This window comes from Elephas maximus, chromosome 11 (assembly GCF_024166365.1).
Source record: "Elephas maximus indicus isolate mEleMax1 chromosome 11, mEleMax1 primary haplotype, whole genome shotgun sequence".
In the NCBI taxonomy this organism is placed as follows: domain Eukaryota; kingdom Metazoa; phylum Chordata; class Mammalia; order Proboscidea; family Elephantidae; genus Elephas; species Elephas maximus.
The window spans coordinates 58960966-58984630 of record NC_064829.1 but is presented as its reverse complement, the minus strand read 5'-3'; the positions used below and the strand labels follow the sequence as shown (position 1 = coordinate 58984630).

The following is a 23665-nucleotide window of genomic DNA, read 5'->3' as shown; positions in this document are numbered from 1 at the left end:
TCTCTCTTTCCTTTATTGAGTCTTTATCTGGTGTACGATCCTTTAGTGTTATAGACAGAGCCACAGTTTCTGTGCCACCAGACTTGTCCTTAACAAAAGCCCAGAGATACACAGTATGATTAGAGGTGGGAAGAGAGGTCTCCAGAATGAAACACCACCACCACTACCACCCCTGTGCCTAAAATTCCACCATTAGTGAGATAGAAGAAAGTGGTGAAAACCTCAGGAGACATTTCCCTAGTCCCAGCCCAGTCATTAACTGGCTCTGTGAACTCTAGTGGCACAGTGGTTAAGTGCCCAAATGTTAAGTGAAAGTTTGAAGGATTGAACCTGCCAGCTCTCCACGGGAGAAAGATGTGACAATCTGCTTCTGTAAAGATTACAGCCTTGGAAACCCTATGGAGCAGTTCAACTCTGTCCTATAGGGTTACTATGAGTCAGAATCAACTCAGTAGCAATGGGTTTTGTTATGGATTTTGGTGAACCTGGGAAGTGGGTGACTTCTGAGATCACTTCCAGCTCAAAGCATTAGATTATTTTTATTGTGAAAAGTGTCTCCCTCTTCCTGTAGTCTGCTTTTAAAATATTGTGTTGTAGCATTAGAATTTGTCTAGATTGCTTAGGGTTAAGAACTAGGATCAGCACAAAGCTGGTTTCTCTTAGGTGGAGGTCAGACATACCTATACCTTCCAATTTCTTCATCATTTCTAACACCAGCCATTCACCCTGTGGCGCTCTACCTCTCTGCTGGGTTTGGTAATGCATTGCAGTGGCCTCAAAGAACTCGCAGAACGTACTTAGTTATGTGGTTGATTAAGGAAGTAACAGGCTACAGCTTGGCATCAGGATCAACTTGGAGGTAACAGGCTACAACTCAGGATCAGGATCAGTGTGGGTTAGGATCAAGAAGCATATAGGCAAGGTCTGGAAGGCTCCCCCAAGATGAAGAGCACATCTCTCCCTTCTTCAGTGCAGGACCATTTCCAACCAGGACAGCTCTCTCAGGCCTTTCTTGGACATGCTAGCAGATAGGTCCTTCTCTTGGCCATGCTGCAGGCAGGCCTCCTCTTGGCCATGCATGCCCCTTCTCTGCCTTCAACTTACCTGCCGTTAGCCTCTCCGCTGCTAACTGGCCCAGCTCATAGCCAGTATGGCAACTTGATCATCTTACTTAGCTGTTTTTCAAGCCGTAACTGTCTGTCATCACCGCAGACTCTGCCACCGGCCCCTCCTGCTCTTGTCACAGCAGGCTCTAATGCAGGGCCTCTTCCAGGTCTCTCGCTGTCTTCAGTGTTACAGCCCTTGACCTGTGTTACAGATCTTTTAGGACGTTTCTTGCCTCCACCTTTCTCTCTGCTTCTGCTCTCTTCTTGCCTCTAAAAAACTCTGGGATTGGCTGCTTATATAAGCAAACTCCTTGTCAGTTTCAATCATGGCCTTCCCAGCAGGACCACAGACTGACCAATCCCCTCAGTGGACTGCAAGCCAATAAATTTGCATAGTAAACTGACCAGTCCCTGCAAGGTGCATAAAATAGACCAATCACAGAGCAGACTGCACCCTAGGATGAGACAAAAGTATCAAATCGTCAGTTGTTTACAGCTTCCAAAAAAAACCAAACCCAGTGCCCTCAAGTGGATTCCAACTCATAGCGACCCTAAAGGACAGAATAGAACTGCCCCATAGAGTTTCCAAGGAGCACTTGGTGGATTTGAACTGCCGACCCTTTGGTTTGCAGCTGTAGCACTTAACCACTATGCCACCAGGGTTTCCGTTTATAGCTTACCCAGGAAGTATTAATCAACCTGAGCAAAAGTAACAAACCCTCTGGGGTAGAAAACTAGGGCAAAGGCATCCCCTCACAGGTTAGGGGGGAAAAAACCCAAGCCATATTTCCAAAGAACCAAAGCAAAAGGCCACATAAAGGAACTCATTTCATTGTAAATATAAATATGACTGGATAGAGAATAATAGACTCCTAAGTTAAAATGGAGAATTAAAACTACATCACAGATTTTTCCCTCTCCTAAGTCTTAACAAAATGTACCAAAATTAAGTTTTAAAAAGGTTCCTCTCAAAAAAAAAAAAAAAAATCCCTGTTAAGCACTCGGCTGCTAACCAAAACGTTTTTTGCTTGAACCCATCCAGATGCTCCACAAAAGAAAGACCTACCTATTTGCTCCCATAAAGATTACAGCCAAGAAAACCCTATGGGGCAATTATACTCTGTCACAACTTGTTGCTAAAAGTCAAAATCAACTCAACGCCCCTAAGAACAACACTAACTGCCAACAAGGAATGGAAGACAATGTAAAGCAGTAAACTTTAAAAAATTATGTCAAGGAGAGAAACAGATGATTCAGGAGCAGACAAGAGAGGCAGAGCATAGTCTGGTTCCTAACTACGCCATTATCTCTGAAGTCATATTGGAGAGGCCACGAATACGAGAGCTGAAGGAAATCTGATGACTGCCAGTGGAGGGATAGCCTTTCTTTTACTTTTCCTCTTTTTGACCATGGCTCTCTTTAACTGAAGTCAAATTTCCTACAGAGAAAATTACCTAAAGATTGGGGGTATTCCCCAAAGGGACGGACTACTTGAAATCTTGAAAAGTAGAACATTGGTTCAGGGCATTTAACAATGAAGGGGGGGGGGCGGTGGACAAAGAAAAGGAGGCAGGAAAGAAATAACTCATACAAAAATTGGTAAGGAAAATGACCTAGAAGAATATGTAATTAAAGCAATAGCAAGAAATTCTATATACATATGAATTATGTGTACATATAAATTCATGAGAAATAAGATCTCATATAAAATATTATGAAAAATAAATAAATAAAAAGAGAACATCAGACAAAAATATAAATTTAGACTCCAAATAACACCATTACAGAGATACAGGCAATTCCAGGTTACAAACATCCAACTTATGTACAACTTGTAATTACGAACCACAGTGTGATGGATACTTTATATGGCCTTTCTCACCATCGTCTTGTGACTCCTTCAAAATGAGTGGGACTATGCAAATAAGATGCTTGTGGCCCACTAAAGGGATTGGACAGCTTGCTAATAATGCAAATAAAGTGCATGGAACCATACGGGGGTGAGACCATGCAAATAAGGTGTATGGAACCCTAATGAGGGGACTGTTCACTTTTGCCATCCTGCTAGGCTTAAAAGAGAGTCAACCCCAGAGCGGAGGGGGCCCTCCCTACCACCAAGAAAGAAGAGCTAGGAGTGGAGCGTGTCCTTTGGACCCAGAATCCCTGCACGGAGAGCCTCCTAGACCCAAGAGACAAAAAGAGAGCAGTAAAATCCCCATAGGGACTATTATATTAAAAATTTGAGGTACATACAAATGGTTCATAAGAACAAATGGATGCTATCTTGTAACATGCATCAAAACATTATTATTATTACTGTTTTATAACGTTAAAGATGTTTTAGTGTACCTGGAAATGTTTCTTTAATGTTTTTTATGCATAGAAATGTACATTATACACTGTATACCTAGACAAACATTTGACTAACTGATGTTAGATATGAACTGCACCTAACTTCCAATTTATGTACAAATTCAACTTAAAGACAGGAACAGAACTCATTCATAATCCAGGGACTGCCTATAATAATACATTGTAGTACAAATACCAAGAACAGAAAAGACACCATAGAAAATAAATTCATTGGCTTAAAAGAAAAGCTTAAGGTGACCATAGTGCATACAGATGAAAAAGAAAGAAGGTAAGGCAAATACAGAGTAGCCCATAGAGACATAAGAATGATCCAACAAGAAAATAATTGGTGCCCTAAAAGCAAAGGGCCCAACAGATGAACCAGAATAACCCAGAAGATATAATGGATGTAATTACCTAGAAAAAAATTGTACCCTACATGGAGGTACACATTGCATTCTGGGAAAATATAATAAGAGACACACTTCAGGTAGACATACCAAAGTTAAGCTATTCATCTCCAAAGATTCTTCAAGCATACAGGTAACAAGCAAATTGCTGCAAGAGGAGGGGTTTTAAAAAAAAAAAAAAGCTAACCCCAGATATCTGCACAGTAACATTTCCTCCAACTTTTTATTTTGAAAATTTTCAAACATACTTAAAAAATGGGAAGAGCAAAGCATTCAACACTCATACACACTTTACTTACATTCTTCAAATGTTAACATTTTGCTAAATTGTGCTCCCTCTCTATCTATAAGGAGTTCAACTGGTGCAGTGGTTAAGTGCTCAGCTGCTAATGGAGAGGTCGGCAGTTCGAATCCACCCAGTGGCTCTACAGGAGAAAAGACATGGATATCTGCTCCCTAAAGATTACAGTCTAGGAAATCCTACAGGGCAGTTCTACTCTGTCATATAGGATTGCTATGAGTCGGAATCAACTCAACGGCACATAACAACAACAATATATAGTGGTGGTTTGAAAACATCTACAAATTCTTTGATATTCATCCCATAAAGAGGTGGAGTCTACCTCCCACCAGGTTCTCACAGTCAAGATTGGAAAATATTTCCTCGTGGCTCTGGCAGTAGGAGGGGACGAGTAATCTTGTGAAATATGTCCAAAGCTTTCTTTGTAACAAAGGCCCACTATCCAGAGGAAAAGTCTTTACCAGAGTCTTGTCACAGACCATGCGGGGAGGCATTCCTTTCACTCCAGTACCCTTTAGCTTTCCTGTCTCACCTAAGGTGAGAAAATTAAAACAAAACAAAACAAAAACCTATATAAGAAGAAACACTTGTGAACATCACACACTGGAAACACAGGCCTACTAAAAAACAGGGATGAATTTGGAATATTATAGAACACTCCTCCTCCTCCACACCTTACCACCATACCCACAGGGTTCCAGTATAATAATAATGGATTATAGCTGAAAGAGCTGCAAGACATAAACTCTGTCAGAGAAGCAGTATTTAGGAAGTCCAAAGTCAAGAGGGGAGATAAAAACAAGGACACTAGAGGACTTTGAAGGCTCTGGCACTTATAGGTACAGGAAGCATTAATGTCAGTTCCTAGCCAAATTGGAGTCTTGGTGGCACAGTGGTTAAGAGCTGTAGCAAGCTATGGCTGCCAACCAAAAGGTTGACAGATTGTATCCACCAGTTGCTCCTTGGAAATCCTATGGAGCCAGTTCTACTCTGTCCTATAGGGTCACTTTGAGTTGGAATCGACTCCACAGCAACGGGTTTTTAGCCAAATTAACATTAAAAAAAAAAAAAAATACCATCCAGTCGATTCAAACTCATAGCAACTCTGTAGGAAAGAGTAGAACTGCCCTATAGAGTTTCCAAGGGGCAGCTGGTGGTTTAGAACTGCCGACATTTTGGTTGGCGGCCAAGCTCTTAACCACTGCACCACCAGGGCTCCAAAATAAAACATCACACTAAAGAGATGCCTATTTCCCTCAGCTCATATTACTTGATACGTGTCCAGTTTTCAAGAGAAAATTACAAGGCTGGAAAAAACACAGTCTGCATAGTCAAAGTTCTACTCCATCAGAACCAGACTCAGGCATGACAGAGATATTGGGATTATCAGACAGGGAATTTAAAATAACTATGATTAATATGTTAAGGGTGCTAATGGAAAAAGTAAACAGTATGCAAGAACAGATGGTAATATAAGTTGACAGATGGAAATTCTAAGAATCAAAAATTAATGCTAGAAATAAAAAATACTCAACATGAAAAGGATCACTGAGCTTGAAAAGGAGAAAAGAATGAAAAAAGAAAAAACAGAACATCCAAGAACTGAAGAACAATTTCAAAAGATGTAACATACATGTAATACCAGAAGTAGAATAGATGATGGGCGAGAAGAAATACTCGAAGTAACGATGGCTAATAACTTTCCAAAATTAATGACAGATGCCAAATCATAGATCTAGGAAGTTCAGAGAACACCAACCAGAATAGACACCAAAACAAAAAAAAGGGGGGGGGGGGCGGTGCTGCGAGGAGGGGAGAGGCATGATGCATAAAATATTCCAACTGCAGAAAACTGAAAACAGAGGAAATCTTGAACAAAGCCAGAGGAAAAAAAGACTTACCTATAGAAGAACAATGATAAAAAAATACAGTGGACTTCTCATTAGAAACCTTACAAACGAGAAGAGAGTACAGGGAAGTGTTGAAAGAAAAATCCCACCAACCCAGAATTATCCATCTGGTGAAATTAGATTTCAAAAGTGAAGGAGAAAGAAAGACTTTCTTAGACAAACAATAACTAAGGGAATTTACTGCCAGCAGACCCGCCCTGTAAGAAATGTTAAAAATTTTTCTTTAGGAAGGACAATGATGTAAGTCAGAAATTCAGATCTATATAAAGAAGGGAAGAACATCAGAAATGGACTAAATGAAGTAAAATAAAATCTTTTATTTTTCTTATTTTTAATTGATCTAAAAGACAAATGTTTAAAGTAATAATAGTAACAGTGTGTTTAACGTAATAGTAACAGTGGTTATAACATACTGATAAGTTAAATGAATGGCAACAGTGTCACTAATTGACAGGGGAGTAAGTGGGAATACTCTCTCACAGGGTGCCTGCAGTACACCTGAAGTGCAGTAGTATTATTTAAAAGTGGACTTAGATGAGCTAAAAATGTATATTGTAAATTGTAGGGAAACCATGAAAATTGTTTTAAAAGAGGTATAACACTAAGAGAAGAGATAAAATGGAATAATAAAAAAAATGCTTAATTAAAACCAAAGAGAGCAGAAAAAGAAGCTTCTGGAACCAAATGGAAAACAGTTAAAAACATGGTTGATATTAACCCAAATATATTAATAATCACTTTAATGTGAGTGGTCTAAATATACCAACTAAAAGATGGATTATCAGAATGGATTAAAAAAAAGCAAAACTCAATATATGTTGTCTACAGAGGATAACAAACATTCTAATATGTTAAAAGTAAAAGGAGAGATGAAGATGTACCATGATAACACAATCAAAAGAAAGCTGCAATAGCTGTATTAATTTCAGACAAAACAGACTTGAGAACAAGGAAAATTATCAGGGATAAACAGGGACACTACATAATGATGGAGGCGTCGTTCTCCAAGAAGACATACAATCCTAAGCATGTATGCAGCTAACAACAGAGAAAGATATACGAATCGCCAATAAGCAAACAAAAAGTTGCTCAACATCATTAGTTATCACGGAAATGCAACCAAATCACAATTAGATACCCTTTCACATCTACTAGGTTAGCTTGTAGCGAGTTTCCTCACAGCTTGGTGGTTGGATTCCAAGTGCTAGTGTCTCAAGAGAAAGATCCAGGTGGAATCTATATCTCTTTTTATTACCTAACCTTGGAAGTCACCATAGCATCATTTCCATAGTACTGTATTAGCTGACGCAATCAAAAGGGCTCAACCAGCTTCAGGGGAGGGGATACAGACTCCACCTGTCCAAGCATGGACCAGCAACTTGAAATTTGCCTCTGAAAATGGAGGGCGCCAAGAGACCAAAGAAAGAGGCAGGCAACTCCAGGGTGGCAGTAAAGGAGTTTATTAGAGAGACGTCCATATGAGACTAAGTCCAAGTACTGGGCAGCTGCAGGACCAGAGCAGATCTCCATGCCCCACAGTGGGAGGGCAGACGTTTTATAGTGGTGGTGGATAGTAGTGCTCCATGCCTGGGGCTCGCATAAGAATGCAAACTGTAGTGAATTAGCAGACCACATGAAGCCACATCGCAAGCCCTGTTTCTCTTTCACCATCTCTTGATGGGAAGTGGCAAAGTTCTAAAAGAGCATGTGGGACTAAAAATATTGTCATGATGATTTTTGGGAAATGTAATCTGATGACTTCTACTGCTAACCAAAAGGTTGGAGGTTTGTGTCCACCTAGAGGCACATTGGAAAAAAGGCCTAACACACTTCCGAAAAGTCAGCCATTTAACACCTTAGAGAGTACGAATCACTCTGACCTGCAGGGGGTCACCATCAGTTGGAATTGAATCTATGGCAACTGGTTACAGGTTACTGGAGGCTGACTGGTCTCCTACTGAAGTGTAACATCAGGGGGTAACAGTAAGAAAATGTTGCACTATTCCGTGGATTCATCTGTATTACCGATTAACTGTGACTAAGCGTAGACCCTTCCTGGCATAGATTGGACTTCTCGGGGCATTGAGGAGAGAGTTATATGCAATATTGTTCAAAAGACCATGAGAATTTAAAGGAAAGGCTGTTGTGTTCAATATATTCTGTTTAAGAAGCAGAAGAGAATGTTCATTTATTCTTTATATAGTTCTTTCTAAAATAATTTGTTAAAATTTGGAATACTTAAGAGTTAAGCTTTTAATGGAGAAGCTGTGTTCCTTGATGACATCAAAAGGATGAGATATTACCATAATATAGAAACTTCTCTGTGTTTGTTATCAATAAGGCTTCAACCAAATCAAAGCCAACCTACAACCCTTCACCATACTTGTTTTCTCATTAAGCTTGATAAAACAGATTTTTTTTTATGGCTGGAAGGCTCATTTACCACTTGGCCACTAGATGGCAGGGCAGGGCCATTCTTCTTGAGTGAAGATGCAAGCTGGAAAAACGCAAACTCAGGAGTACTATGGCCATAGATATGAAGTCCACGTGCTCTAAGAACTGATGAAGCTAAATTTCACACTACCCACTTTTAAGCACTTTCTTTTTTTGACCATAAAGGTAGCACATGTTTTTGTAATTGTAAATTGGAATAAACCAAAAACCAAACCCAATGCCATCGAGTCGATGCCGACTCATAGTGACCCTATAGGACAGAGTTGAAATGCCCAATACAGTTTCCAGGGAGCGCCTGGTGGATTCGAACTGCCGACCTTTTGGTTAGCAGCCGTAGCACTTAACCACTATGCCACCAGGTTTTCCTGTAAATTGGAATAGGGCAGAAAAATAAAAAGTATAAAGCAAGGTCGGAATCCTGCTGTTGTTAGGGGCTGTGGAGTGGGTTCCGGCTCATAGTAACCATATGTACCACAGAACGAAACACTGCCCGATCCTGCGCGATCATTAAAATTGTTGTTATGCTTGAGCCCATTGTTGCAGCCACTGTGTCAATCCATCTTATTGAGGGTCTTCCTGTTTTCCGCTCACCCTGTATTTACTAAGCATGATGTCCTCCAGGGATTGATCCCTCCTAACAAAATGTCCAGCGTATATAAGATGCACTCTCACCATCCTTGCTTCTAAGGAGCATTCTGGTTGTACTTCTTCCAAGACAGATTTGTTCCTTCTTTTGGCAGTCCATGGTATATTCAATATTCTTCACCAACACCACAATTCAAAGGCGTCAATTCTTCTTCAGTCTTCCTTATTCGTTGTCCAGCTTTCACATGCATATCATGCGATTGAAAATACCATGGCTTGGTCAGGTGCACCTTAGTCTTCAAGGTGACATCTTTGCTGTTCAACACTTTAAATAGGTCCTTTGCAGAAGATTTGCCCAATGCAATGCATTTTTTTATTTCCTGACTGCTGCTTTGATGGGTGTTGATTGTGGATCCAAGTAAAATGAAATCCTTGACAACCTCAGTCTTTTCATGTCATGTCTGACAATCATGTCTGTCAGGGGCTTGCGTGTTGCTGTAATGCTGGAAGTTATGCCACGTATTCAGATACCAGCAGGGTCACCCATGGAGGACAGGTTTCAACTGAGCTTCCAGACTAAGACAGACTAGGAAGAAGGACCCGGCACTCTACTTCTGAAAAGAACTAGCCAGTGAAAACCTTTGGGAACCTGCTGGTGTGGATAAAATGGCATTTTTGCCCCAACATTCACAGCAAACACCACCTGCTCAGGATCCCTTCCATATCACCTCCGTAGCTGTATTGTCACTTCCTCACTCCATGTAATATTGCCTCCCCACCTCCCATCCCATTCTTTCTTCATACTAAAATCCTCTGTTACTGTCTCCACCACTGTGTGAGCACCACAACCACAAAGAACTTGTCCTGTCAACCCCATTCAGTCCAGTGCCTGCACAATGTCTAGACCAGAAATGGCCCTCTAGATTTCTACTGAATGTTTGTGTGCATTCCCTACTAGTCTTAAGTGCATTAAACATTTGAGATATTACTGTATGTAAAATATTATATCCTGCTTTCTCGTTTAATATTTTCACTTAAACATTTCTCCAGGTTATTAAGACCAGTTTGAAATCATCCCTTTCCCTCTCTATATCAAATGCAATCTGACATTTAGTTAGTTGTGTCAACGAAGAAAATTTCTGTACTGTGTTAGGAGTAAAAGAATAAGAGTTTTACTGAATGAATCACAACTCAAGTTGGGCAGCACAAAGTGAAAGTTCCAATGTCCTCCGCAGAAGATAGGCAAAGCAGCGTTTTTATACTTAGTCTGTAGAGGAAAAAGCAGTTCTTTCTTCCTATCAGTCTTTACCACATACCACATACTTCCTTAGAGAAGTCTGTACGAACATTTTTTCGGAGCACTCTTGATATACCTGGAACGTTCTTAGTACATATTTTCTGAGAACAACCACATTTCCTTCTGTCCCATCCCTTTGCCCAAGAGTGGTCCAGGTTAACCCTTCATTGTGAGTTCAGTATGAATGCCTCTACACTCTGAATGTTTGCTAGCACAGTTGCTTTCTTTTGCTTTTAATAACTTAGTTTATTTTTGTTGTTGAGGATATACACAGCAGAACATACACCAACTCAACCATTTCTACGTGTACCATTCAGTGACACTGATTACATTCTTCGAGTGTGCAACCATTCTCAACCTCCTTTTCTGAGTTATTCCTCCCCCATTAACATAAACTCACTGCCCCCTAAGTTTCCTATGTAATCTTTCCACTTGTTGTTGTCAATTTGATCCTATATACATAGTTCTTAAAAGAGCACAATGCTCAAGGCAGACATTCTCTACTAAAAAAAAAAAAACCCGTTGCAGTCAAGTCAATACTGACTCATAGCAACTCTTTAGGAGAGGGTAGAACTGCCCCATAGGGTTTCCAAGGAGCAGCTGGTGGATTTGAACTGCCGACCTTTTGGTTAGTAGCCGAGTTCTTAACCACTGTGCTTTGATTTTGAGTAGATTTCAGGGGATATTTTTGGTTTAAGCTTTAAAGATTATCTCAGGGCAATAGTTTCAGGGTTCATCCAGTTTGTATGGCTCCAGAAAGACTGGATTCCATGAGAATTTGAAATTGTGTTCTGCATTTTCCCCCTTTTGATCATGATTCTTCTTTAGACTCATTGATCAAAATGTTCAGTAGTACTAGCCAGGCACCACCCAGATCTGGTCTCGTGGCAGAGGAGACGGTTGTGCATGAAGGCAATTAGCCACATATTCCATTTCCTCCTCCTGTGTCTGACCCTCCTTCTTCCTCTGTTGATCCAGGCAAATAGAGACCAACTGCTGTACCTTGAATGGCTGCCTGCAAGCTTTTAAGACCCCAGGCACTACACAGTGAACCAGGAGGTGGAACAGAAGCACTAAACCTGCTATTAGGCCAATTAACTGGGTTGTCTCATGAAACCATGACCCTAAACCTCCATACCAAGGATTCAAATCCCATGTGGTGCTTGGTCGTACATAAGCAGCCTCAGCAGCTACTCTTTTTCTTTTCTTGTCATTGTTATAAATATACCTATTATACAACTTTTCCTGATTCAACTTTTTATACATGTACAACTTATTGACAGTAATTACATTCATCAGTGGTACAACCCTACCCTTAGTCAATGTGATTTTTCCATCACTGTAATCCAAACCTCAGTACTCCATAAGCAATAACTCCGCCTTTCCCCCTCCCTCCCTCCCACCCCAGGTAACCACTAAGAAACTGGTCTCTGTACATTTACCTGTTCTTGTCTTTTTATGTAAGTGAGGTCATACAATATTTGTCCTTTCGTAATTGACTTATTTCATTTAGCATAATGTCTTCAAGCTTCATCCATGTTGTAGCATGTATCAAGGCTTCATTTCTCTTAGGACTGGCTGAGTAATATTCCATTGTATGTATGTACCACATTTTCCATTCATCTCTTGATGGACATTTAGGTTGTTTCCGCCTTTTGCCTGTTATGAATAGTGCTGCAGTGAACAGTGGTGTACAGTATCTGTTTGAGTCTCTGTTTTTGTGTCTTTTATTTTATTTTTTTCAAATAATATATAATTGCATGAATGTTTATGCTAAAATCTTCAAAATTCTGACTATTTTATTAGGATAGTTTGTAGAGTCAAACTACTGGGGCAGTGAGGATAAATATGCTTAACGCTCTTGAGTTTTCTAGTATCTTTTTTCTTTCTTTCTTTGATGATATCCTACTTCACTTACCTCTTGCCAATAGAATAAAAGTCTTCAGTTTTTCTCTCACCAAAGAGAGTTAAGGAACACAAGTTACTATGAGTTCACTCTAAACCCAACCCTAACTCCAAGTCACAGTTTCCATTTACGAAACGTACAATGGCTATTTTTGAAATTTGTTAACTCTGTGGCTGAAAGGATAAGTTCACCATTCACAGTGTTCACCATAAATATCAAATCTTTGTTACAGGTGCAGCAGTAATATACACCAATCTTATAAAGTTGCCATTGCTCTGTCATTTTTAAAATATAGGTAAAACACTAACATCTGTAGTGATATCACAGAAAAATTAGACTTTGGGAGTTAAAGAAGTAAAACATGTCATTTTGGGGTCAGGTGTAGGAGGTTTACTTATTTTTTGGTTAAATTTTAAATTTTATTTTATTTTTTAATTAAAATACAGCAAAATTGGGGAGGCAGAGCCAACATGGTGCTCTAGATGGAAGCAGGATGCTGTCCCTCTGCAGCAAAGGCCTGAAAAACTAAGTAAAACAGATACAAATGTCAAACCTGGAAACTTAAGTGTCAAATGAAGGGATAAAGAACTTGATTAAGCATCAAATGAAATAAGAAACTGACAGAGAACAGAGAACAAGGAGAGCTGTGGAGGGGAGGTATCCTACCAGCTAATGCAGCACGGATTCAACATTTGAGACCTCAGCCACCAAGAACCACAGACAGGAAGTATGGGAAAGCAACTTCACACAACTCCCAACAGGAGACAGAACACCTAGTAAGCAGGGATATGCGCTTTGCCACCCCCACCCTACTTCCCTTGATGCAGCACCTGCTGGTTTCCAATGGGCCATGGACACTTGGCCAGAGAGACATCAGTTCACTGCTACCCAGGTCCACCCCATCCCCAATGGCCAGTTTCCCCAGCACCATTTAAAAATTTTTTTTTGGCTTTTTTTTTCTTCTCACTCCCTCCCTTCCTTCCTTTCCTTTCCCCCGCCCAGTTAGCCCCTTGTACTGTCCCCACCCCTTCTTGATGTGCTATACTGCACTGCTCAGCTAGAGAGCCAAGAGCACAGCCTCCCTGGTTCCGTGCCTCCCCCACCAGCCAGTTCCCTCACGCCATTTTTTTCTTTCCGTTTCTTCTATCTCTCCCCCTTCTTTCCTTTCATTTCTCCTGCCCACCCAGCCCTGTGAGCCATCCCCAGCCCTTTTCAATGGGCTGCCACACCACTTGCCTAGAGAGCCCCTTGGACATGGCCTGTCCAGGTTAATGTGGCCCCCACTGGTTGGCTTTTTCAGTGCCATATTTTGTTTTTTTGTTTCTTCTCTCTCTATTCCTTCCTTCATTTCCTTTCTCCCACCCACCTAGCCCTGTGTGCCATCCCTGCCCCTTCTCAAAGGGCCAAGCTGCACTGCTGGGCTAGACAGTCACTGGCATACCCCTTCCCCAGGTCCACACTGCCCCTACCAGCTGGCTCCCTCAGCACTATATTTTGCTTGTTTGTTCTTGGTGGTGGTTGTGTAGTTTCTTCTCTCTTTCTCTTTTCCTTTGTCCTGTTCACATAGCCCTGTGCGTTGCCCCATCCCTTCTCGATGGGTTGTATTGTACCACTTGGCCACACAGCCACTGGAACATGGCCTCCCTGGGTCTGTGCCACCCCCACCAGCCAGCTCCTTCAGCACCATATTTGTTTTGTTTTTTGTTTGTTTCTTCTCTCTGTATCCCTTCCTTCCTTTCATTTATTCCACTCACCTAGCCCCATGTGCTGTCCTCTGCGCCTTCTCGATGGGCCATGCTGCAGCACCACTTGGCTAGAGAGCAGTGGACCCACAGCCTCCCCAGGCTTATGTCACCACCACCAGCCAGCTCTCAGCACCATATTTTTTGTTGTTTGTTTTTAGTTATGTTGTTTTGTTTGTTTCTTCCCCTTCTCTCCCTTACTTCCTTCCCTTTTCTGCCCATCTATAACGTATGCCAAGTGCCATCCTCTCAAGTGGCACTGGTGTGGAGCCCTGGACCACAGGACTCTACCACATGCTTCCCGCTGGCCGCAGGTCATGCCACAAATGACCTATCCCCACCCCTGCACCACTGCTAGATTTTTCCTACTGTACCACAGCTGAGTGACCAGCCTTACCCACCTGGAAAAGCTGGGGAGAAGTATCATACCCACAGATGAGCAAGCAACAAAACACACCCAGACCACCTGCCTAGACATAAGCAAATAAAACAAAAAAGCAGGATGAAACAAACAAATCTATAATCAATAAACAACAGCAACAAAAAAATTCCTGAATGTCCCAGAGGCAGCAGACAATATCAAGACATATTTTTTTTTTAATGCCCAAGACAGGAACCATTCCTACAGCCAACTCTTCAGACAGGGATTGGACTGGACTATGGGATAGAAAATGATACTGGTGAGGAGTGAGCTTCTTAGATCAAGTAGACACATGAGACTATGTGGGCATCTCCTCTCTGGAGGGGGAGATGAGAGGGCAGGGGGGGTCAGAGGCTGGCCAAATGGACATGAAAATAGAGAGTGGAGAGAAGGAGTGTGCTCTCTCATTATGGGGAGAGCAACTAGGAGTATATAGCAAGCTGTATATAAATTTTTATATGAGAGACCAACTTGATTCATAAACTTTCACTTAAAGCACAATTTTAAAAAACAGCTTTTTTGGGGGGGGGGGTCTTTTAAGTGACCAAAATTAAACACGAGATGATCTTCTGGTAGAAGAAAAGGTGCTGGAACTACCAGATAGGGAATTCTAAAGTCTAATATTTAGGGCTCTCCAAGACATTAGGAAAGAGATGAAGGTAAACATAGACAAAAAATAAGGAAAAACTAGACAAAATCATGGAAAATACAGACAAAATCAGGGAAAACAGAGGAAGCAATGGAAAATTCATTCAGAGATACAAATAATACAGAAACAAAGTGTTAAAATAAACAACTAAAAATCATACAAAAACTGTAATAGGAAATCCAAAAAATAAACAAGATTTCAGAAATAGCAAATAGAAGGTTTTAGGAGCAAATTTGAAACAATGGAAGACAGGATCAGCAAAATTGAAGACAAATCCTTGGATGCCACTTCGTTTGAGGAAAAATCAGAGAAAGAATGAAGAAATGTGAAGGATACAATAAAGGGCAAAAATCTGCACATGAGCAGAGTTCCAGAACAGGGAGATAAAACAGAAAACATCAAGAGGATCACTGAAGATTTGCTGACAGAAAACTTCCTTTGTATCATGAAAGATGAAAAGCTGACCATCCAAGAACAAACCCCATATAGAATAGACGTCAAAAGAAAGTCACCAAGACATATCATAATCACACTCACCAAAATCAAAGAGAAAGAAAGAATCCTGAGAGCAGCTTAAGAAAAATGAAAACTCACATACAAAGGGGAAACAAGAAGACTAAGCTCTGATTACTTGACAGAAACCATGCAGGCAAGAAGACAATGGGGTGACATATATAAAATCTTGAAAGAAAAGAATTGCCAACCAAGAATAATATGGAAACCCTGGTGGCATAGTGGTTAAGAGCTACATCTGCTAAACAACAAGGGTGACAGTTCGAATCTACTAGATGGTCCTTGGAAAAACTCTGTGAAGTAGTTCTACTCTGTCCTATAGGGTCACTATGAAACTCTCACTCAAATATGATGGCAAAATTAGGACATTTCTAGATAAACAGAAATTAAGCAAATATGTAAAAACCAAACTAAACTTACAAGAATTATTAAAGGGAGTACTTCAGTTAGTGAACAAACAACATCAGACAAAAGCCTGAATCTAGGACACAGGACAGCATCAGCCAGTACCAGCCTAGGTAATAAACTCTCAAGGATAAAACAAAACTGAAAGATTTACAACAGGGAAACAGAGAAGTCAACCTGTAAATGACAACAAAAGTCAGAACAATAAAAGAGGGGATAAAATGTGTAGGTATAGAGCATCCAAATGGAGAGGAAGTCAAGGTGATATCAAATAATAAAAGACTTGTTTAAACTTAGGAAGATAGGGGTAAATTTCAAGGTAACCACAAAGAAAGTATCAGTAAACACAAAATCTACAAAAACGAAAAGAAAATTCACAAACAAAAGGAATTCAGCACAGGAGAGTGTTATGGACTGAATTGTGTCCCCCCACTCAAAATGTGTGTCAAAATGTGTCAACTTGGCTAGGCCACGATTCCCAGTATTTGGTGATTATCCACCATTTTGTCATCTGATGTGATTCTCCTATGTGTTGTAAATCCTGCCTCTATGATATTAATGAGGCAGGATTGGAGGAAGTTATGTTAATGATGCAGGACCCAATTTACAGGATTAGATGTCCTAAGTCAATCTGTTTTGATATATAAAAGAGAGAAGCCAACAGAGAGACATGGGGACCTCATACCACCATGAAAGAATTGCCAGAAAAATAGTGCATCCTTTGAACCCAGGGTCCCTGTGCTTTGAAGCTCCTAGACTAGGGCAAGATTGATGACAAGGACCTTCCTGGAGAGCCGAAAAGCAGAGAAACCTTCCCGTGGAGCTGGAACCCTGATTTTGGACTTCCAGCCTCCTGGACTGTGATAGAATAAATTTCTCTTTGTTAAAACCATCCACTTGTGGTATTTCTGTTACAGCAGCACTAGGTAACTAAGACAGAGAGTAAGAGGGACAAAGAAAACATTAGTACCACAAAAAATCACTAAAAAATGACAGCAGTAAACTCACACCTATTGATAATCATACTGAATATAAATGGATTAAATACACTATAAAGAGACAGACAGTGACAGAATGGATTAAGAAAACAGGACTCCTAAATATACTATCTACAAAAGACACACCTTAGATACAGATATATTAAAAATCAAAGGATGGAAAAAATATATCAAGCAAATAGCAACCAAAAAAGATCAGGAATGGCAATACTAATCCAGATAAAGCAGACTTCAAGGCAAAATTCATCATAAAAGACAAGAAAGGATATTATATAATGAATAAAAGGACAATCCACCATGAGGGCACAATCATAATAAATATCTATGCACCCAATGACAGGGCTCCAAAATACAGAAAACAAACTCTTAGCATCGCTGAAAAGAAAAACTGACAGTTCCACAATTATAGTAAGACACTTCAGTATACTACTCTCCGTAAAGGACAAAACATCTAGAGAGACACTCAGCAAGGATACTGAAGATCTAAAGGCCAAAATCAACCAATTTGACCTCATAGTCATATACAGAACACTTCACCCAAGAGCAGCAAAGTACACATTCTTTTTGAATGCACCTGATATGTTCTCCAGAACAGACCACGTCTTAGGCCACAAAGCAACCTTCAACAAAACCCAAAACATTGAGATAATACAAAGCACCTTCTCTGATCACAGTGTCATAAAAGTAGAAATTAATAACAGAAAGAGCAAGAAAAAAAAAAAACATGGAAACTGAATAACACCTTGCTTAAAAACCACTGGGGTAATAGAAGAAATCAAAGATAGAATCAAAAAATTTCTAGAATCAAATGAGAATGAAAACACATCATACCAAAACCTTGGGGACACAGCAAAGGCAGTACTCAGAGGTCAATTTATAGCAATAGATGCACACATCAAAAAAGACGGGATAAAATAATAATGTTAGCTTTACAACTCGAACAAATACAGAAGAGCAAAAGAAGCCCACAGCCACCAGAAGAAAGGAAATAATAAAGATCAGAGCAGAAATAAATGAAATAGAGAATAGAAAAACAATAGAAAGAATCAACAAAACCAAAAGCTGGTTCTTTAAAAGGATCAGCAAAATAGACAAACCATTGGCCAAACTGACAACAGAAAAACAGGAGAGGACACAAATTAACCCAAATAAGAAATGAAATGGGGGACATTACAACAGACCAAATTGAAATAAAAAGGATTATAATAGAGTACTACAAAAAACTGAACTCCAACAAATTTGAAAACCTAGAGGAAATGGACAAATTCCTAGAAACACACTACTTACCTAAACTGACACAAACTGAAGTGGAAAATCTAAACAGATCCATAACAAGAGAAGAGATTGAAAAGGTAATACAAAAACTCCGAACAACAACAACAACAACAAAAAGTCCTGGCCCAGATGGCTTCACCAGAGAATTCTACCAGACATTCAGAGAAGAGCTCACACCAGTACTACTCAAACTATTTCAGAACATAGAAAAGGAAAGGATACTTCCAAATTCATTCTATGAAGCCAGCATAGCCCTGATACCAAAACTAGGCAAAGGCACCACAGAAAAAGAAAATTAGGGACTGGTATCTCTATGAATAGAGATGCAAAAATTCTCAACAAAATTCTAGCCAATAGAATTCAGCATTATATTAAAAAAAAAAAAAAACCATGACCAAGTGGGATTCACACCAGGTAAGCAAGGATGGTTCAACATTAGAAAATCAATGTAATCCACCACATAAATAAAACAAAAGAATCACATGATCATCTCAATTGATGCAGAAAAGGCATTCCTGATTAAAACTCTCAATAAAATAGGAAGAGAAGGGAAATTCCTCAATATAATAAAGGGCATCTATACAAAACCAACAGCCAACATCATTCTCAATGGAGAGAGGCTGAAAATAATCCCCCTGAGAACCGAAACAAGACAGTGATGCCCTTTATCACCAAACCTATTTAACATTGTGCTGGAAGTCCCAGCTAGAGCAATACGGGAAGAAAAAGAAATAAAGGGCATCCAAATTGATAAGGAAGAAGTAAAATTCTCCCTATTCATGGGCAATATGAACCCAAAAGACTCTACAAGAAAACTACTGGAACTAATGGAAAGATTCAGCAGAATAGCTGGATTCCTATACACCAATAAATAGAACTATAAAAGAGAAATCAGGGAAGCATACCATTTATGTTGCGTTGTTAACTGCCATTAAGTTGCTTCCAACTCAGAGTGACCCTTCATACAACAGAACAAAACACTGCTTGTCCTGCAACATCCTCATGATTGTTGTTATGCTTGAGGCCATTTTTGCAGCCACTGTGTCAATCCATCTCATTGAGGGTCCTCCTCTTTTTCCTTGACCTTCTACTTACCAAGCATCATGTTCTTCTCCAAAGACTGATCCCTCTTGATAACAAGTCCAAAGTATGTGAGATGAAGTCTCACCATCCTGACTTCTAAGGAGCATTCTGGCTGTACTTCTTCTAAGACAGATGTTCATTCTTTGGGCAGTCCATGGTATATCCAATATTCTTTGCCAACATCATAATTCAAAGGAGTCAATTCTTCTTTGGTTTTCCTTATTCATTGCCCAGCTTTTACATGCATATTAGGCAACTGAAAACACTATGACCTGAGTCAGGCGCACCTTAGTTTTGAAAGTGATATCTTTGCTTTTTAATACATTAAAGAGGTCTTTTGCAACAGATTTGCCCAATGAATGCTGCTTTCATGGGCATTGATTTTGGATCCAAGTAAAATGAAATCCTTGACAACTTCGATCTTTTCTCTATCATGATGTTGCTTGTTGGTCCAGTTGTGAGGATTTTTGTTTTCTTTATGTTGAGGTGTAATCCATACTGAAGGCTGTAGTCTTTGATCTTCATCAGTAAGTGCTTCAAGTCCTCTTCACCTTCAGCAAGCAAGATTGTGTCATCTGCATATTGCAAGTTGTTAATGAGTCTTCCTCCAATCCTGATGCCCCATTCTTCTTCATATAGTTCATACAGTCCGTTCTTCTTCATATAGTCCAGCTTCTCAGATTATTTGCTCAGCATACAGATTGAATAAGTACGGTGAAAGGATACAACCCTGATGCACACCTTTCCTGACTTTAAACCATATTCTGTTTAAAACCATTGTTCTGTTTGAACAGTTGCCTCTTGGTCTACGCAGAGGTTCTGCATGAGCACAATTAAGTGTTCTGGAATTCCCATTCTTCGAAATGTTGCCCATAATTTGTTATGATCCACACAGTCGAATGCCTTTGCATAGTCAGTAAAACACAGGTAAACATCTTTCTGATATTCTCTGCTTTCAGCCAAGATCCATCTGACATCAGCAAATTCCACATCCTCTCCAGAATTTGGCTTGAATTTTTGGCAGTTTCCTGTTGAGATACTGCTGCAACAAGTTCTGAATGATCTTCAGCAAATTTTTCTTGCATGTGATATTAATGATATTGTTTGATTATCTCCTCATTCTGTTGGCTCAACTTTCTTTTGAATAGGCATAAATATGGATCTTTTCCAGTTGGTTGGCCAGGTAGCTGTCTTCCAAATTTCTTGGCATAGATGAGTGAGCACTTTCAGGGCTGCAACCGTTTGTTAAAACATTTCAACTGGTATTCCGTCAATTCATGGAGCCTTGTTTTTTGCCAATATCTTAGGTGCAGGTTGGACTTCTTCCTCCAGTACCGTTGATTCTTGATCATATGCTACCTTCTGAAATGACTGGTTGTTGACCAATTCTTTTTGGTACAGTGACTCTGTGTATTCTGTCCATCTTCTTTTGATGCTTCCTTTCAGACTGCAGAAGTTGGTAAAAATCTTCAATTTCCTCATCTTTGGCATTAATGATTGGTGCATAAATTTGAATAACGGTCATATTAATTGGTCTTCTTTGTAGGTATATGGATATTATACTATCACTGACAATGTTTTACTTCAGGATAGATCTTGAAATGTTCTTTTTGATGATGAATGCAATGCCACTCCTCTTCAATTTGTCATTCCGGGCATAGTAGACCATATGACTATCCGATTCAAAATGGCTAATACCATTTTCAGCTCACTAATGCCTAGGATATCAATGTTTATGTGTTCCATTTGATTTTTGACAACTTCCACTTTTCCTAGATTCATACTTCGGACATTCCAAGTTCCAATTATTAATGGATGTTTGCAGCTGTTTCTTCTTATTTTGAGTCATACTACATCAGCAAATGAAGGTCCCGAAAGCTTGACTCCATCATCGTCATTAAGGTTGACTCTACTTTGAGGAGGCAGCTCTTCCTCAATTGAATTTTGAGTGCCTTTCAATCTGAGGGGCTCATCCTCCGGCACTATATCAGACAATGTTTCACTGCTAGTCATAAGGTTTACATTGGCTGATTTTTTTTCAGAAGTAGACCTGTCAGGTCCTCCTTCCTAGTCTGTCTTAGTCTAGAAGCTCACCTGAAACCTGTCCACCAAGGGTGACCCTGCTGGTAATTCAATACCAGTGCCATAACTTCCAGCATCACAGCAACCACGCAAGTCCCCACAGTATGACAAACTGACAGACATGTGGGGGATACCATTTATAATAGCCCCTAAAAAATAAAATACTTAGGAATAAATCTAACCAAGGATGTAAAAGACCTATACAAAGAAAAGTACAAAATATTACTGCGAGAAACCTAAAGAGGCCTACATAAATGAAAAAACATACCATGCTCATGGATAGGTAGACTCAACATTGTGAAAATGTCAATTCTATGCAAAGCAATCTACAAATACAATGCAATTCATATTCAAATACCAACAGCATTCTTTAACAAGATGGAAAAACTAAAACCAATCATTAACTTTACATGGAAAGGAAAGAGGCCCTGGACAAGTAAAGCATTATTGAAGAAGAACAAAGTAGGAGACCTCACACTACCTGACCTCAGAACCTACTATACAGCTGGTAGTCAAAACCGCCTGGTACTGGTACAATGACAGACATATTGACCAATGGAACAGAATCGAGAACCCAGATGTAAATCCATCCACCTATGGTCACCTGATCTTTGATAAAGGCCCAAAGTCCATTAAATGGGGAAAAGATAGTCTTTTTAACAAATGGTTCTGGCAAAACTGAATGTCCATCTGTAAAAAAATGAAACAGGACCCATACCTCACACCATACACAAAAACTAATTCAAAATGGATCAAAGACCTAAATATAAAACCAAAAACTACAAAGATCATGGAAGAAAAAATAGAGTCAACACTAGGGACCCTAATTTACTGCATAAATGGAATACAAACCATAAGTAACAATGCACAAACACCAGAAGATAAGCTAGATAACTGGTTGGTTGTAATAGGTTACCGTTCAGGTTCAAGAATGCTCAGGATACAGTTCTTCCATCAGGATGGCCTCTTCTCAGCTGTGCTGCAGGCAGGCTTCTCTCTGGCGAGAAAGGCCACATGAAAGTGATCCTTTGTACCACAATTATATTGATTTATTTATTCAATGACAATATTCTGTTGTGATCCCCAGGGTTTCTTTGCCTAATTTTGGGAAGTAGTTCACCAGGCCTTTCTTCCTGATCTTAGTCAGGCAGCTCTGCTGAAACCTGTTCAGCATCACAGCAGCATGCAAGCCCCCAGTGACAGACAGGTGGTGGCTGTGCATGAGATGCTTAGGCCAGGAATGCAACCTGGGTCTCCTTCATGGAGGGTGAGAATTCTACCACTGAGCCAGCACTGTAACCCCTAGACATAGAACATACTGCCTTGAAAGTACAAAATTCACAGCAGAGAGACATTTGATTAAAAAAAAAAGAAGACAAATTGCCATATGGTGATGACAATTTGCGGTGTGAAAGGCGGTGTCTCTGCGAGAATAGGGACACAGCAGCGTGCAGTAGCTTGGCTCCGCTTGTGTAGGTGGGATCCCTCCTCTTATCCTTGTCCTCAAGGCCCACAGGACAATGAGGATGATGGGGGCTGCTTTAGCCCGAACTGCCCCTGCCCAAGTGATCTGGGTGAGGACGACCGTTGCTGCTGGATGGGCCACAGACTCCAGCTTGCGCACGTGGTGAGTTTTCTCAGGCTTGTGCTCCCAGTTGTGCTAAGCAGCCCCTGAGGTTTGCGCTTACCTCCTTGGCTTCCATGAGCTCAGCTAGGTTTCCACCTGGGACGCTCTTTGTCCCACCTGTCCCAGGCACAAGCCGACTGGGCCCTGGCTCTGAAATCTGCCTCTCCAAACGTGAGAGGCAGAGGGTCGAGTCCTCCAGAGGTGATGAGAGGGGCTTGGCAGCGGGCTCCTGCTGCCTCGGACCCAGGGTTTTCCCGGTGACGGTGAACAGCCGCCGGTGGTCGACTGCAGACGCTGGCCGAGTCTCCTCCCCCGGTCAGTGACAGTCTAGGGACAGCCGGTGTAGCTGAGCCGAGACTCCTGGTCCGGGTCCGCGGACTGCCCCAGGATGTGGAGTTTCCATTATGGAAACTCGTCTTCCTAGAAGCAAGGTTTCACCTCCCGACTGGCCGCACGTGGGACCCAGCTTCTGGGTGGCGGCCCCATGGTCTCTCGGGTCTCGCGCGCGCCGATGTCCGGATGGAGGCACCAGCGAGCACCAGAAGGGGT

General features: G+C 40.6%; 1 protein-coding gene across 5 annotated transcripts in view; it reads right to left on the bottom strand.

Moving 5' to 3' along the window:
* The window catches only part of SKA1 (spindle and kinetochore associated complex subunit 1), a 55939-nt gene extending 32274 nt beyond the window's left edge, over window positions 1-23665 (bottom strand). For 3 of the 5 annotated variants that reach the window (XM_049900915.1, XM_049900911.1, XM_049900912.1), the window contains exons 1-2: window positions 23178-23665; window positions 22406-22486 (exon numbers count right to left, since the gene is read on the bottom strand). The gene's annotated coding sequence lies outside the window, so the exon portion shown is untranslated. Of the gene's footprint in view, window positions 1-11857; window positions 12075-22405; window positions 22487-23177 lie in introns of all 5 variants that reach the window. The other 2 variants (XM_049900913.1, XM_049900916.1) reach the window with 1 other exon arrangement.